Source organism: Monodelphis domestica, chromosome 4 (assembly GCF_027887165.1).
Source record: "Monodelphis domestica isolate mMonDom1 chromosome 4, mMonDom1.pri, whole genome shotgun sequence".
Taxonomy (NCBI): domain Eukaryota; kingdom Metazoa; phylum Chordata; class Mammalia; order Didelphimorphia; family Didelphidae; genus Monodelphis; species Monodelphis domestica.
In genome coordinates this window covers 336,617,227-336,629,329 of record NC_077230.1, presented here as the reverse complement: position 1 = coordinate 336,629,329, position 12,103 = coordinate 336,617,227, and the positions used below count along the sequence as shown (strand labels likewise).

The 12,103-nt window shown below is 37.4% G+C and overlaps 1 pseudogene; it reads right to left on the bottom strand.

Moving 5' to 3' along the window:
* Positions 1 to 6,571: 6,571 nt before the first annotated feature.
* Positions 6,572 to 7,081, bottom strand: LOC107652278 (ferritin heavy chain-like; annotated as a pseudogene).
* Positions 7,082 to 12,103: the final 5,022 nt, after the last annotated feature.

The following is a 12,103-nucleotide window of genomic DNA, read 5'->3' as shown; positions in this document are numbered from 1 at the left end:
CTGGGTCTGAACCTAACTCATGCTATTCCCAGTATGGTAGCATCACAGTTTCCTTGTAACTTCTGCAACTTACTCCAGTACCTGGCACAGAGCCAATATTTAATAACTGCTGGGTGATGGATTGATTGATAGTTGGGCTCCAGAGACTACTAGCACCAAAATGTTTTTGGAGAGAGGGGGGAGACTCAGAGCAATCTCAGGGCAGAAATGTATGGCTCAAGCTTCATTCTACCTCAAAGGCCATTTGCAATGCAAGGACTTCGGATCTCCTAGTTACAAAGCCCAGCTAATGCTTGCAAAGCAAAATAATCATCATCTGTCTCTCCTTAGACTGGCTTAATGGTTGTGATCACTGCCCCCAACCCCAACAGGAAACACCTGGCTGGCCACATAGCAGCTTTGCATGATGGAATTTCTCCTGAATGCCTCACATATACTCACTCCACTTGCACCTGCTGGCTTCTTTTCCGCCTTTCTGCATGTGATGACACAGAAAACGATGAGGTTCAGAGGAGGACCTCCAGTCCATATTGCCATTATACTCTGTTTTCTATATTCCTTTCCATCTCTTTCTCTCATATTGTGTAAACTTTCTGTACCTCAGTCTAGACATCAATAAAAAAGCAGATTATAATATTTAGACTACCTTCTCAGCATTATTCTGATAATCAAATATGAAATGTATATAACATTCCTTGTAATCAGAATGCCTCCTATAAATGTAAGTGATTTTTATGTTTATTTAACTCATCTATTAGTGAGTTATTAAAAATAGCTATGATGGGCAGTTTGGCATGGTATAATAAAGATTTAGGCTCTGATTCAGGAAGGTGTGGGTTCAAATCCTACCCTAGTCCCACTTTTGACATATGCTAGATACATGTGTAAGTCACCAACTCGATTTATGAAACTAAGTTACAAAGCAGTTGCCAAGTTGAATAGAGAGAGTATCCTCATCAGAACATTACCAGCACCATAGAAATTGTAGTAAAATGTAAAACGCTAATTAGCAATAATAAAGTTTATATCCAATTGCTATTCAAATGTTTTTTGTCTAAAAATAGCAAAAAAGTTCATGGATACATATGCAGCAACTGCTTTCAGTGCTGTGCAAACTCTATGTACTTTCAATGCTCCCATTTGTAATACAATGGCAATTATGGATATGACAGTAGGGTATAGACCCATGTTGATAAACTTATGGCACCCATGCTGGAGCATGCCAGAAGGGGCTGCTCCCTTCCTTCTCCTAAGGATATTACTCACATCACCTGCCCCTCTGCCTAGCAGCCCAAAGGGAATGCTTCCTCCCTCCCCTTTCTGGGGTAAGACAGGTGGGTGAGGTGAGCTCATGTGCAGTATGAAGGTTATAGTTTGGGCACTCCATCCCTAAAAGGTTTGCCATCACTGGTAGAGATAATACTCACACTGTTTAGGACTCAGGAACTCAAAATTCTCACTTAGGTATATAACACCTGTGGAAGGTTGGGCTAGATTCAGCACAAACCATCCAACTGTTAAAATTTCAGTCTGAGCACTTATGTCCACTTACAAATCAGACTTTATTTACTGTTGGACTTATTGACTAGACTTAAGGTGATGGAATAAAATTTAATAATGTAGATTAAAGTTAAAAGTGTTTCTTTTGGGGCATCAAGGTGGCTCAAATGAATAGAAATCCAGGCCTAGAGAAGAGGTCCCGGGTTCAAATGTGGCCTCAGATACTTCCTAGCTGGGTGACCCTGGACAAGTCATCTAACTCTAGTTGCCCAGCTCTTATTGCTCTTCTGCCTCAGAACTGATACTTAATATCAATTCTTGCCATGGTGGGGGCAGCCCTCATGGGGTCAGGGGGCCCTTGGCTACATGACGGCATTGGTGTGAAGAAGATGAGAAACAGTTAAAGTTTCAACTTGGAGCCAGGCATCACAAAAACTGCTCTGCTCAGGCTCCGGCTGACTTTATTTTTATAGACTCAAGGAGTACACATCTACTTGGCACATAGTTTCATTTTCAACATACATGCTTCCTTATAGGTAATGGAATAGGCCATACATTAACTTTTAACAAATCATTTGATTGACAATCTATAATTATCCTACATTCTTTGTTCCTATGATGCTAACAACAAACACAAAGCTTTACAGAAGATATATGTGTTCTCATCATGGGGTAGGCTTAACTAGAGCTCACTTTCTCATTAACCCATGAGGTACCAGACATGCAGTTAAGCTAAGAATAATTATTTGTTACACTGACCAAATACATTATCAATCAGACTTCAAAAGATACAATTAATACAACATTGTTGCCTAGTCTTCAGGTTAAAAGGTATAATCAACATAACTCAGTTTGAGCATTATTTCAGTAATAATTTTTCATTATCCAATAATGTTTTACTAAGGTATCTAAGACACATTACCCTGATGAAAGAGTTAATAACACAATTCAGTGGAGTAGAATGTACCAGCCTCTCTATAAAAGGCAATTAACATACAGTACAGTTTTGTTGGGGGTCTATTCCTAAAAGGGGGTCCCATCTATGATTCCTTATCTAAATGGGTATATAGGAATCCTTAGGTCCAATTTTGTAGGTAGAATCCCTTGGCAATATTCTAAGGGGAATTTCTGTATCAAAACATATAAGGGTGGGGTTTTCCTGGAACTGAATGAGAATATTACTTGTAACAATTCCAGTGTCGGGGGGTGTTAATAAGAGAGAAGTCACACAGGGGGGGTCTGAGTAGATGTTTGAATCCTTCCTGGGGACCACTTTGCAATCCCTTGGATCCCGCCTGCAACCGTGTCAGACGGCATGGACTTGATGACTCCTGGCAAATTCTAACAGGAGGTAAAGGTTTTTACTTTTTTTTTTCTCTGCATTTATTTGGAGTGAGGGGCAGGGAAGCTAGTTGTTAAACATTTACTGGTACTTAATTTTCTCTAGATTTAGCTTCTATTTCTAACTTCTCTCATACTAGTAGTTCTAAGTTTCCAGAGATACCATTACCACACAGTTACATTCAAACTTTGAGAATTCTAAGGGAAAGCTTGTGGAGGGGAAATATTTACTTACTTACTGATTACATTAGCTCTTGAGACCCCAATCAATATGTTTTCTATCTTCATAAATACTCAAAATAATGACACAAACTTAAAACTACTTAATATTTACTTAATAAGGCAAAAGAAATATTACAGATAAATATTAAAGCAAATCTACAAATAACAAGATGCAACACAAATAATACACATAAACTCAGACCACAACAGCACAGGAATACATGAAGGAGGAAAACTTAGGTGCTATGGGCAGGTGAGAACTCTAGGCCATAAGCTTCCATGTTCTTGGTCCATTTATGAGTAATTGAACATTTTCATAAATATTTCTCTGCTTAGTGCTTCAGTCTCAGTCCTTTCTATTCTCCAGTGAAGAGAATCCTTTTCCTTATTTAGAAATAGCCTTTACAAGTTTTTTCAATTAACCATCACTCTTACAAGGGAATTTAGAAAATATTAGTTCTTAATGTACACAGAAGTTCTCTTTAAGTCAGAGAATTGACAGTCTCATAGAATTGGCTGTCTCTGGGCTATGTACACACTAGCCCAACAGGTAATTTCCCTAGGTCACTAGGATGCTGAACTGGCCAATCAATTCATAGGTCACAGCAATATATCTCTTCTCATCTGGCCACCATCTTAGTTGTAAAGTCTTTTAGTATTTCCTTCTCAAGCCAAAAAGCAGAAAGCAAAATTCCCTTCTGCAAAGCCTCACCTTTCCCCAACTCTAGGTGGCACTGAAGGGTGAGATCTGTCTGGGTTTTGGTTAAAGAAACCAGTTCTCTCCAACCATTCAGGAATTACTCCACTGAAATATTGTCTCACCTGAGTCCCTTTAACTAGGTTCTTCAGACAAGCTCTTTCTCTTTTGCTCCAGTGATTGTTTTTTTCCCTCACTCTTCTCTCACTCCAGTGTTTATAATTCAATAAGAGCTACTTGATACTGAGTAACTCACCTTTTGTTTATATATAACAACTCCCATAATTTTTCCTCTGAATTTGATAGTCCTTTTTTTTAATCACACCTCAGACTCCAAATGTTTATACAGTTTTACATTTTCTTAGTTTTACCATCTTTTAGTGATAAATGATTATATGCAGATTAGTTGAAGTATCTATCTTGTCTCCTCCTAAATCTCCCATAACATTTTCTGTTTGGTGTCCTTGGAACAATTTTTCTTCACACTCACATTTCTCAAGTTATTAACAAATAAAAAGTTCTTTCTCTTCCTCTTTGGCATTAAGCTGTTCCCATACAAGTGAGACATCACTCTACCTTGTTGGCAAGGAGATCCACGTTGTTAAATCAACACAACAGATAATTTTCTTTTCAAAATTGTCCAAAATCCCATTTGAAATCTGATTTTCTTCATACACATATTTTAGCAATTTATATTGAAACCAAGTTTTTTTCCTACTCAAATTAGATGTCAAAAGTTTTTATCCAAAAGGGGGCAAAATCACATAGTGTTTGACAATTAATAAAGATCTCTTCTTTTGCACAAAAATACTTTTTCTGCCCCTTTCATCATTAGCTGCTCTGTATGAAAAGGCCCATAAAGGTAGAGTGCATCTTATATCTAACTCACATTTAGAACTGTAAGGATCACAGTAGGATCATAAATCTAAAGGGGGAAGAGATGGCAGAGATCATGCAATCCTCTCTCATCTTTATTTTACATATGAAAAAAGAAAGTCTGGGTAGTAAGTCTGAGGTGAGGTTTCCAGAAGCGAATTCTCATTTCATTGAACCAGTTTGACTGCTAACCTTGCATTGGATTCACGGAATAGAATTCATTGAATTCATCATCCTGCAATCATAAGGTCAAGTAAAAGGCATTACCACCTGTCTGGTGGGGCTTCTTGCCTTATTTACAAACCAAGAGCTTAATTCTGGACACAGCATTATAGGAAAGACATTGGTAGGTGGAGTTCATCCAGATGAGGGCAGTCAGAATGGCAAAAGATGACAGGCAAATCATATAATGCAAGGATATAAGAAAGGAGTTGAGAATATTTAGCCTCAAGAAGAGGTGACTTTGGTAGTTCATGAGGTCTCATGAATGAGGGATTAGATTTATTCCACTTGACCATGGGAGGCAAAACTAAGAGCACTGGGTGGGAACTATAAGAGAAAAATTTTATCTCCATGTAAGGAAAACTTGATAAAAAACAAACAAACAAACAAAAACTGAACTAGTTTCTACTAAATAAAACTACATTCTACTAACGTGGAATGGATCTGCCCCCTGGAGGTTAATTAGTCTACAGGCAAAGACTGAAGGACCTCTTTTTGGGGGGGTATATTAGAAGAAAGTCTTATCTGGGCAGTATTTAGACCTGTTGACTTCTGAAGTCTTCTTACTGTGGGATTCTGGGCATCTAGTCTGGGTGTCCTGGGAGAAAATAAATAGCCTTTGCAGGGGTGATCTTGAATTCCAAACCTAGCCAAGGGCCACAGGGAAAAATGGTAGGAATAGGAAACTAGACTAACTTTGATAGATTTGACATGAACAAGCATAGAGATAGAATGGATGTTTGAAACAAATGAGATAGGGTATGTAAGGTTCTTTTTTTTTTAACCATAACTTTCTGTCTTAGGATCAATACTGAGTATTGGTTCCAAGACCGAGGGTCATAAGGGTTAGGCAATGGGGATTAAGTGATATGCCTTGGGTCACAGAGGACAAATTTGAATCAAGACTTTCCATTTCTTGGTTTGGCTCTCTATCCACTGAGCCTTGTAGATGCCAGTTATAAGGTTCTTTTTTTTAAGTTTTGTATAAATGTCAGTTTTATTTACTGGCATCAATTTAGATATTCCTAATGATAGCTCATGTAACAATAACTCACATTTCTATAGGGCCTTAAAATGTTCAAAGACTTTTCCTCTCAATGTCTTTCTGTGTTTTACCAATGAGGAAGCTAAAACCTAGACAGAAAAAGAAACTTGCTCACAGTTATATAGCTAGTACAGGGCTAGAAATAAAATTCCAATCCAGGTCTCCTTATATTTAACCTACTACTCTTTTCACTCTACTTCTGTATCTTGCATTGGGTCAGAGGTCATGAAGATGCTTTAAGAGAAAGTTGCCTTCTCTACACCAACCCTCAATCCCAATTTGTTATCCAGAACTTTAGTACAATGGAAGTAGTAAGGTAATGGACTGAAAGAACCCCAATTCAAGTCTCTCCTCTGACCTTATCTTGTGACCTGGGGCAAAGCATTTAACTTCCTAGGGCATCAGATTCTTTCTGTGTAAAATGTGGAGATTGGACTTAATTTTCTCTAAGATTTCACCTCTAAATCTGTGAACCTGACTGCCTCTATTTGAGTCTCAAGTGTATCATCAGTCTGACTACTCTAGCTTATTTTTTCCCCCATTCAATACCAAGTTACTTAATTTAGACATAAATGGTGGTTTTTGAAAAAGATCAGATAACCAAAATCTACATACACTGCTAGGCTGGAAGGAGTGTTGCTCTGTGTTCCTGGATCTTAGATTGAGATTCATTCCTTATTGTCACTATCTTTAAGAGTATGCGTGTCAAAAATATACTCTGTCATGCCAGATGTAGAGGCCACCATCTTGCCCTAGTTGGTTACATGATTAGCCATTTCTTTAATGAATTTCACCTTGGATTCCAACAGCAGGTCTCAATGAAATCACTTAAATTAGGATCATCTTTGTCAGTTGCCAGATTGTGCAATTCTAGTAATAAATGGTTGACATTTTTTTCCCCAAGTGCAGAGCACATAGGGTAATCAGCTCACTTACCCAGTCACTTCGGTCTAGTTACTTGATGTCCTTAAGAAAAATTTGACCTCTTTGTAGGTTCTACCACATTCTAAGATTCTAAGCATGTTCTTTCTCTTCACTGGATTAGTATATAAAATATCAATTAAAATTCTTCAATGATACCTCATTCTATTGCTTTAATAAGACACAGATGGGTAGACAATGAAGGCACCAAGTTCTAGGTTGATCTGCTGGTTGACAAAGCTTCTGGTCTGAGACATCTTGGGAGAGGATGAGTGACTGAGGTAGAGTGTTGATTACATGGGCTGTTAGACAGGACTGTTGGCTAGTGGAGGTAAACTGTAGAGGTTGCCAAGAATGACTGGCAGGTAATCCACTAGCTTCTTACATTCAAACAGTGTTGAATCAGGAAACTTGGGATAGTCCCCTTCCCTGGGCTTCTGACTGTCATTCCTGCTTTTTACCATGCTTTCCTCGTCTATTTATTTTACTTTTCTGGTTTGGAGCAGAGAAGAAAGATTAGTTTGAAGGTTCATTGACTGATTTAGATCCCTAATAACTAGTATTTATACAGCACTTATTTTGTGCCAGTGCTTTACAATCTTATTGTAATGCTTACAATTTTATCATCTATTGGTTCCTCAAAATAATCCTGGGAAATAGGTATTATGATTATCTCCATTTTACAGATAAGGAAACTGATGTAAGAAGTGGTTAAGTGACTTGCCTAGGGCCATACAGCTAGGAAGTGTCTGAGTTTGTATTTAAATGCAAATCTTCCTGACCTGATCCCTTGTGGCACCTAGATGTCTGGAGGCAACAAAAAATTATGGAATGGATATTAAAATAGAAGTAGTAGTAGGGGCTACTTGGGTTTTAGGCTTGCTTTTAGCAAAATTTCAAATAACACTGAATGGTGTACCTAACTGAAGAACTGCCAAAGAGTTAACACACTAAGTCACAATAGAAGAATTTAGAAATTCAAATCTCTGGGTCATAAGTCTAGTTCCCCTATGTTCTAGCTTTGTGAAGTTGGGCTGGTTATTTTTGTTCTCTGGCTCCATCAGTCTTCTTATCTGCATGATGGGTGTTATATATGTGGGAACAATATGCAGGCTGGTCATCCACACAGAGCTCTTCATAATTCTCTTGTAGGCATGTGGGCAGGCACTTTGAGCTTATTTTTCAGTCAAACCTGCTCGGACTACTGTAAAATGGAGATTTGAACCCTGGACTTCAATCCCCAGAAGTCCTTGGTACTTCCCAGAATTCCCTATAATCTCACCTGAGTCCTCACCTGAGTGGGAGAACTCAATTTAGTATTTAAAGGGCTCTCTGCCTCCCAAGCTCTCTCTTCTTCCACTTCTAAGCACACAGGTTTCTCTACTTGGCATGCAAGATGTATTAAGTGAAATGTGAATGGACTAATCAGCCCTAGGCACGTGCTTTTCGTATTTTGTATTTCTTTATCCTTGATTTCTAATAATCTTTAATAAACCTCATAAAATATAATATTTCTATTACTAGAAACTAATTTAACTTTTACACTACTACTCCACAATTATATTCAAATGCTCTTTGGGACCTGGAGCAAATTTATGGGAGAACCCCCCCCCCCACACCTTTTCACTGGCAACTTACACATGTATTTCTACTTATACAAACCAGCTGAGTACAGTGATAATATGTCTAGAACTTAGTCATAACTATTTACCTCTCAAAAAGTCAAAAGAGATAATAATAAAATGACAAGTATATTAAAGTCAATGTAGAAAGTAAAGTAAATACTTTAAGATCCACAATGAAACCTAGGTTCTGTTCTCCTTCCAATGTACTCAGTATCTGTGGAGAAAAGTGGGTATATATTTCAGAAACCTTCTAAGGAGGTACAGGATGAGGAAAGCACATGAGCATGAGATAACTTACATTTCTGGAAACTATATACTTCCTGGTTTACTTTCTGTCTAAGGAACCATATTCATAAAGGTTCTTTGATGAACATAATAGTGTCTGTGTTGAATAGATACTTGAGCTCTAATGCTAAGTAGATCCAAATTATGCTCAAGAAATCTCAACCAAGCCAGTAAATTTGTAGGATAACTTTATAGGATAACTAAATCAGATTCTCTGCTTCCAAGCTGGTCTTCTGTTTGTTTGTTTGTTTACCCCTTCATAGATAATTATCTCTTTTTTTAAAGATAAAGTAACTGATGTTCAGTCAGGTGATTTAGCAAGGCCAAACTGAGAGCCAATAAAAACACTGAGAATCCAGTTTACTTAGAGATTTATTGTTAATTCTCAGACTTTTTCTGATAACATGTGGGGTTTTCCTGGCAAAGATACTGGAGTGATTTGCAGGTTTCTTCTTCACCTAACTTTACAGGTGAGGAAATGGAGGAAAATAGGATTAAAAGTCTTACTCAGAGTCATTCTGGAATGATGTTAAATTAGAGGTAGTAGAAGGGGCCACTGAGGTCTTAGGCTTGTATTTTAGCAAAATTTTAAATAACACTGAATGGCAGACCTAACTAAAGAACTGACAAAGAGTTAACACAGTAAGTCACAACAGAAGGGTATTTAGAAATATATAGTAAGAAATATAATAAGTATCTGAGGCCAGATTTGAACTGAGGAAGATGAGTCTTTCTGACTCTAGATCCAACACTTTATCCACTGTGCCTTCTAGAACTTAGATATAATCTTTGCCTTTATTGTTTTGAAACATTTTTTATTTCTATATCATTCTAAAGCTTATGAGAAGCCTATATCCCTTCTCTCAAACTGTTATAGCCAATAAGCTTCCTTCAAATTCTAGCTCAAATGCAATCTTCTCCCTGATGTCTTCTTATCTGTTCCAGTTCAGTCTTCTGTTCTGATGTTACTGTTCTATTCAGGTAGCATCTAGCATATGCTGGTTTCTCCTCTCTCCTCCCTATCCCATTATTTAGTTATCTTTTTGTGTATATAAGGCTCATCTCTCCAGTTGGATTATCAAGTTCCCATTTATTGCAAAGTGTTGTCAAATGAGTGGATTTTAAAGATGGAGGTGGGGAAAATAGTCACAGGCTATAGCCAAAGTTCAAACATAAATAATCCAATTGCTGAAACATTTCCCTTTAAGAAATATGTCACACCAGTAATTGGGATCAGAAGATAGGCCCTAGACCTCTGAGAGGACTGTATTCAAATCTTATCTCACATATCTTAGTAGATGGATTGGCCAAGGACAAGTCTCTTAACCTGATATGCAGTTTGCTTAACTGTTCAATGAAAATAATATCTGTAGTATTAACATTAGTCTTTGAAGTGCTTTGAAGAATTAAAATACTATGTAAATATCAGCTATTTTCAGAGTAAATGTACAATACATGTTTTAAAATTGATTATAATTAGATTTTAAGAGCTGCTGAAGAATTTTCAGCTTCCTTCGAGTTTCCAAGAGCCAGAACTAGAGATACATTATTAAAGAGGACAATGATGCTTCCTATTACTCATTTTGATTCCTCCTGGGCCCTCTTGGCTTCTCAGTGGGCCCTCAGAGCTTCTATGGGTCCCAAGTTTCCCATTTTCCTGTATTACTTGGTCCTGGATAACCTGTCTCAGACACATCCTTGCAATCTGACCGTGGACAAACCACTTAACCTGTAAAGCATCATAGGCAAGTTTCTACACTTAAGAGAAAAGCTCACCTGTATTGGGAAAGCAAATTTTCCTGTGAGTTTCTTAAACTATAAAATCAAAGGTCTAATCTATACCACAGTGATTTCTCAAAACAAATATTCTTGAGAATTTCATCCAAACCAACCCAATTCCTATTTGTTCCCTGTTCTTGACCTTTTCCTGTTTACCTGACCTTTGACACTTCATTTCTCATCAGACCCCTCAATCATGTTCTAGATAATTCTATGATTGTGAAGATCACTTCAGACATGGAATTCACAACTATGCAATATTCTTAGCCCCTATAGCTCCTCCCAGATTCTCTGTTTAAGAAAGGAAGACACCAGAGTTATTGATTTCTTCATTTCTCACCAGGCTATATTAAGAATCCTTTTTCATTCCCCACTCTAAATATTGTCATTCCTTTACAACTTCTTTTCATTCCCATTTATATATTGTTTTCCCTATTAGAATATAAGAATGTCATAAAATGATTTTAATGGCATATTATTGTGCCATAAGAAATTCTCAACAGGGACCATGAAGAATCAGATATGACTAAAATGACTCAATGAATATATTCTCGATATTTATTTGCTTATATATGTCCTTGTTGACTGCTATTTGAATGTAAGCTCCTTATGATGAGAAAGGATTGTTTTGTTTATTGTATTTGGATCCTTGGTATATTTTAGGCATTTGAAAAATGCCTGTGGATTGTTAGGAGTTATACCTAGTAATTGCAGTCAATGGTAGTGGATTAGGAAAGGAGTTACTTGAATCAACATGGCTTTGTGGCTAGGGAGCAGGCTTGGAGCCAAGAAGATCTGGCTTTAAGTCCTATCTTTGACATGTTTTCGGTGTGTGACACTAGGCAGGCAACTGACTAGATTTAAGTGCTACAGCTAACTTGCAATGGCTGTAAGTTGCAAAGAAGATGCCCACTTATATTAATAGAAAGAATTTCCTTATCTGAGAATTTTCTGTATCAGTAAAATCACAACTCCAATCCCTATTGCTTTGATTCCTTAAAACAAATGTTATTGAAAAGCAAATGCTCCAAGAAGCATTTGCTAAGTTTGGTAACAGCGGATAGAGTGTCAGGTCTGGAGTCAGGAAGACTCATCTTCCTGAATTCAAATCTGGCCTCACACACTAGTTGTGTTATTCTAGGCAAGTACTCAGCAACCATATTTACCTCAGTTTCTCATCTATAAAGGGTCCTAGAGATGAAGATGGCAAAGCATTCTGGTATCTTTGCCAAGAAAACCCCAAATAGGGTCACGAAGAGTCAGATATTCCTGAAACGATTTAACAACAGTGTTTAAGAAAGACACTGAGCTAGGTGCTCAAGATAAAAAGAAAATAAAAATATATCCTTGAAATCAAGAAGTTTAAAGTCTACCGAGAATACACATACATCCATTCTGTATTTGTTTAAGAAAAAATAAATCCTACTATGTCCTCTGCTGGGTCATAATAATGTCTTCTTCTACTACTTTTTGATAATAGGGCAAGGGGACCTTGAGTTCCGTTCTCAAAGGCCAGATCAACAGAGCACAAACTCTGAGAAAGACTACCAAGCAGGAAGACTTTGAGTATTGAACTGGGCTTAAACTGTG